A 5,342-nucleotide genomic window follows, 5' to 3' on the forward strand; every position below is an offset into this window, starting at 1 on the left:
CTATCTATTAGCAGAAAGGGCCTCTCTGGCAGCAGAGATTAAAAATTGGCCCAACTTCATTTCCATACTTCAGGGAATAGCAAATTGAAGATTTACTTATCTAGGACTTGAATTCCTTCTTTGGGACCAAGTTAATAAAACACCAAGAAACTCCTGATTAAACTGGATAATGAAGGATTCTGTAGACAGGGCTGCACGTATCGGCTTTGTTTGACTTCTCTTTTCTCAGTTAACATCTCAGAGCTGGAACATTCCACATTCCCCAGCAGCGTGTGGGGGTCGACTAAAGTTTACAATTCCGACTAAAAATCACCCTGCGTCTGGCTTATCTGAATCCCTTACCCACCCCACCACCCCACTCCTATTTATTCAGCACCACACTACCCAGGAAATACACTAGCAAATTGTGCAATGGAATCAAATCCACACTTTTCTTTAGATTCTTGCAACTGTATCATATGTAATAGTATCACTTTTTCTACATTTTGGTCAAATAAATTTTTACATAAACTACAATTTGTGTGAATTTTAGAATGTGTGGGGGTACACAGAGCATTTTGGTTCAACAGATGTTAAAGGGATGGAAAGGTAAAATAACTGAGCCAAGAATGTAGACAAGGTTGTCTATTTGCTTTATACCATGACTTCATGATACAAGGATATTACAATCTCATTGCAGGTGAGAGCACTCAGCCTCGGTCACTCAAAAGCTCCTGGCCTTCCTTATCCTCTACCCTGCCTGAGCCAGGCTGTGAAGAATGAGTAGGAGTTTAAGAGATAAGAGCAGGGAAGATCATCTCTGTTGCCTGAGTTAGGAAGGACTGCCTGGCTAAGGCTTTCTGAGTTGCACATAAAAAGAAAAGCAGACCAGTGTGGGCACCATAGTGAGACCCCATCTACAAAAAATAAAAATTTGGCCAGGTGTGGTGGCCAAATTACACCTGTAATCCCAGCACTTTGGGAGGCTGAGGCAGGCGGACCGCTTGGGGCCAGGAGTTCAACACTAGCCTGGCCAACATTGTGAAACCCCATCTCTACTAAAAACACAAAAATGAGCTGGGCATGGTGGTACACACTTATAATCCCAGCTACCCGGGAGGCGGAGGTTGCAGTGAGCTGAGCTCACGCCACTGCCCTCCAGCCCGGGGGACAGAGCAGGACTCTGTCTCAAACACACACACAAATTAGTGGGGTGTGGTGGCGCATGCCTATAAGTCCCAGCTACTCGAGAGGCTGAGGAAGAAGGATTGCTTGAGCCCAGGAGACCAAGGATGCAGTGAGCTATGATCGGCCAGTGCATTCCAGCCTGGAGGAGCGTCTGAGCAAGACCCTGTCTCAAAATAAATAAAGCAAAGCAGAAGCAGAAAAGTTGGAAGGTAGGCTGAGCCCACACTGATGAGAGCCTGAATTTAATTGAGTCAGGAGTGGAGAGCCACTAAAGACTGGAGGAGGCCAGGCATGGTGGCTCACACCTGTAATCCCAGCACTTTGGGAGGCTGAGGCAGGCAGATCATTTGAGCTCAGGAGTTCAAGACCAGCCTGGGCAACATGCTGAAACCCTATCTCTACTAAAAATACAAAAATTAGCTGGGCACACACCTGTAATCCCAGCTACACAGGAGGCTGAGGCAAGAGAATCACTTGAACCCAGGAGGCGGAGGTTGCAGTGAGCCGAGATCATAACACTGTACTCCAGCCTGGGTGACAGAGCAAGACTCCATCTAAAAAAAAAAGACTGGCGGCAACAAGTCAAGCAATACATTACATTAGGAAAATCCACTTAGCATTTATCTTTGAGAAGGTCTAGCATTGGGGTGGACTAAGGCACAGGAAGCCCAGTTAGGAAAAGGTTTCAATAATCCAGTACGGGTTGCCATGGAATATGAGGGAAGAAGTGATTTGAAGGAAGTAATCTTAAAATTTAGCTGAGAACTTAGAGTGTCAAAGACCACTACAGTTTCACTACCTGAATTTTGGTATTTTGCCTCAAGATCTTTTGAGGAGGGGAGGCAGAGAATCAGAAAGAGAAATGAAAGCCTTTAAAACATTAATAGAGTCTGCAGACAACTTTCTGTTATCGAGAAAATAACAAGCCAGGTGCTGTGGCTCACACTTGTAACCCAAGCACTTTGGGAAGCCAAGGTGGGCAGATCACGTGAGGTCAGGAGTTTGAGACCACCCTGGCCAATATGGTGAAACGCCATCTCTACTAAAAATACAAAAATTAGCCCAGCGTGGTGGCACATGTCTGTAATCCCAGCTATTTGGGAGTCTGAGACAGGAGAAGCGCTTGAACCCAGGAGGTGGAGGTGGCAGTGAGCCAAGATTGTGCCACTGCACTCCAGCTTGGGCAACAGATCAAGACTCCATCTCAAAAATAAAGCAAAATAAAATAAAATAACAGGCCAGGCATGGTAGCTCACGCCTGTAATCCCAGCACTTTGGGAGGCCGAGGCGGGCGGATCACCTGAGGTTGGGAGTTCGAGACCAGTCTGACCAATATGGAAAAACCCCGTCTCTACTAAAAGTCCAAAATTAGCCAGGTGTGGTGGCACATGCCTATAATCCTAGCTACTCAGGAGGCTGAGGCAGGAGAATCGCTTGAACACAGGAGGCGGAGGTTGCCGTGAACCGAGATCCTGCCACTGCACTCCAGCCTGGGCAACAAGAGCGAAACTCTGTCTCAAAAAAAAAAAAAAAAAAAAAAAAAAAAAAAAAAAAAAAAAAGCAGGTGGAGACAGGGGAGGATAACTTGAACCCAGCCAGGAGTTCGAGACCTGCTTGGGCAATATATCGAGACCCCATTCTCCAAAATAAATTCATAAAAGTAAATAACTGGCTGGGCAAGGTGGCTGACATCTGTAATTCAAACATTTTGGGAGGCCAAGGCGGGCGGATCACAAATTCAGGAATTTGAGACCAGCCTGGCCAACATGGTGAAACCCTGTCTCCACTAAAATACAAAACTTAGCTGGGTGTGGTAGTGGGTGCCTATAATCCCAGCTACTCGGGAGGCTGAGGCAGGAGAATCACTTGAACCTGGGAGGTGGAGGCTGCAGTGAGCTGAGATCACGCCACTGCACTCCAGCCTGGGTGACAGAGACTCCATCTCTAAGTAAGTAAGTAAATAAATAAATACATAAATAATCGAAAATGTACAGTTATAATAAAAGTATACAATTAAAGCATTTCCTTTAGACTAATCCAAACTTTAACTGACACTGGGCTGGTACAGACGGTCGGCACAGGGAATGAGAATGAATAAAGTCAACCCCTCCAGGAAGGGGCCCGCCATGACTTGAGCGCAGTTCCCACTTTGTGTGTCTGTTTCTCCCTCCTCCCTCCCCGCTTGGGTTGTAATCTCATCTCGGGATGCTGTTTTAGTCATGCTTATGGCCTCAGCACTTAACACTTCACTGTGTTCAATGGTTATTCAACGGACCTGTTCCAACTTTTGGGGAGTTTCCTAATGCCATGAAGTACGGCTGGAACACAGCATGAGGTTAGAACCAGATTGTAAGGGATATCAAACGCTAAGAGGAAGATTTCGGACTTTATCCGGCCCAGAGACCACGGATGGTTACCAAAGGAAGTGTGTTTTTTTGTTCTGTTTTGTTTTGTTTTTTGAGACAGGGTTTCACTCTTGTCACCCAGGCTGGAGGGTAGTGGCACAATCATGGCTCACTGCAACCTCGACCTCCTGGGCTCAAGCAATCCTCCCACCTCCGCCTCCCGAGTATCTGGGACTACAGACGTGTGCCCAGCTAATTTTTGTATTTTTAATAGAGACAGGGTTTCGCCATGTTGCCCAGGCTGGTCTCAAATGCCCGACCTCAAGTAACCTGGTTGCCTCAGCCTCCCAAAGTGCTGGGATTACAGGCATGAGCCATCATGCCCGGCCTAAAGTAAGTGTTTTAGAATAAGCACACTGCAGGGTGGAATCTGGATTAGAGAAAATGGTCAGGGAGACCAGTGAAGAAATGTAATGATTCCACTGTGGCAATGGAAATGGAAGAATGCAATTCAAGAGCCATTTTATTTTTTATTTTTGAGACAGAGTCTTGCTCTGTCGCCCAGGCTGGAGCGCAGTGGCGCAATCTCGGCTCACTGCAATCTCCGCCTCCTGGATTCAAGCCATTCTCCTGCCTTCAGCCTCCCAAGTAGCTGCAATTACAGGTGCCCACCATGCCCGGCTAATTTTTTTAATTTTTAGTAGAAACGGGGTTTCACCATGTTAGCCAGGCTGGTCTCAAACTTCTAACCTCAGGTGATCCGCCCATCTTGGCCTCCCAAGTACTGGGATTACAGGCGTGAGCCACCACACCCGGCCCTCAAGAGCTATTTAGAACCTCCTTAAAAACCAGAATGTGACAGATAAGAGATGAAAGGCAGCTGTCAAAGATGGCTTAAGTTTCACTCCCAAGGAAAATCAGGACAAGCCAGTCTGGGTATTAGCTGATGAGTTCAGTTGTGAACATGCTGAGCTAGGAATATCTCACAAATGAAAAGGGAGACGTCCAGAACGCAGGTGGACGTGAAGAGACGGCTGGGCTAAGGATGAAAAACTGAGACTGGTCAGAATGGAGACATTAGGAGCCCCTCGAAAGTGAGAACAGAGACAGAACGAGGAACACAAACGCTAAGAGACAAGCAGAACCCCCCCGCAAAAAGACTGTAATGGGGTCTGAGAAAAAAAAAAACAACCAAAGAAGGGGAGGCAGAGGCAGAGGTGGCAGGGAGAAGAAACCAGCAAATAAAATAGGGACAGGGCCGGGCACAGTGGCTCATGCCTGTGATCCCAGCACTTTGGGGGGATCACTTGAGGTCAGGAGTTGGAGACCAGCCTGGCCAACACAGTGAATCCCCGTCTCTACTAAAATTACAAAAATTACCCAGGCAGTTGGTGGCACGCACCTGTAGCCCCAGCTACTTGGGCGGCTAAGGCATGAGAATTGCTTGAACTCAGGAGGCGGAGGTTGCAGTGAGCCGAGATCACATCACTGCACTCCAGCCTGAGTGACAGAGTAAGACTCCGTCTCAAAAAAAAAAAAAAAAAGGCCAGGTGCAGTGGCTCATGCCTGTAATCCTAACACTTTGGGAGGCTGAGGCAGGTGGATCACTTGAAGTCAGGAGTTCGAGACCAGCCTGGCCAACATGGTGAAACCATGTCTCTACTAAAACTACAAAATTAGCCAGAGGTGGTGACGGGCACCTGTAATCCCAGCTACTTAGGAGGCTGAGACAGGAGAATTGCTTGAACCCGGGAGGCAGAGGTTGCAGTGAGCCAAGATTGCGCCACTGCACTCCAGCCTGGGCAACAAGAGTGAAACTCCGTCTCAAAA

Source organism: Rhinopithecus bieti, unplaced genomic scaffold (assembly GCF_001698545.2).
Source record: "Rhinopithecus bieti isolate Rb0 unplaced genomic scaffold, ASM169854v2 scaffold_23826, whole genome shotgun sequence".
Classification (NCBI taxonomy): domain Eukaryota; kingdom Metazoa; phylum Chordata; class Mammalia; order Primates; family Cercopithecidae; genus Rhinopithecus; species Rhinopithecus bieti.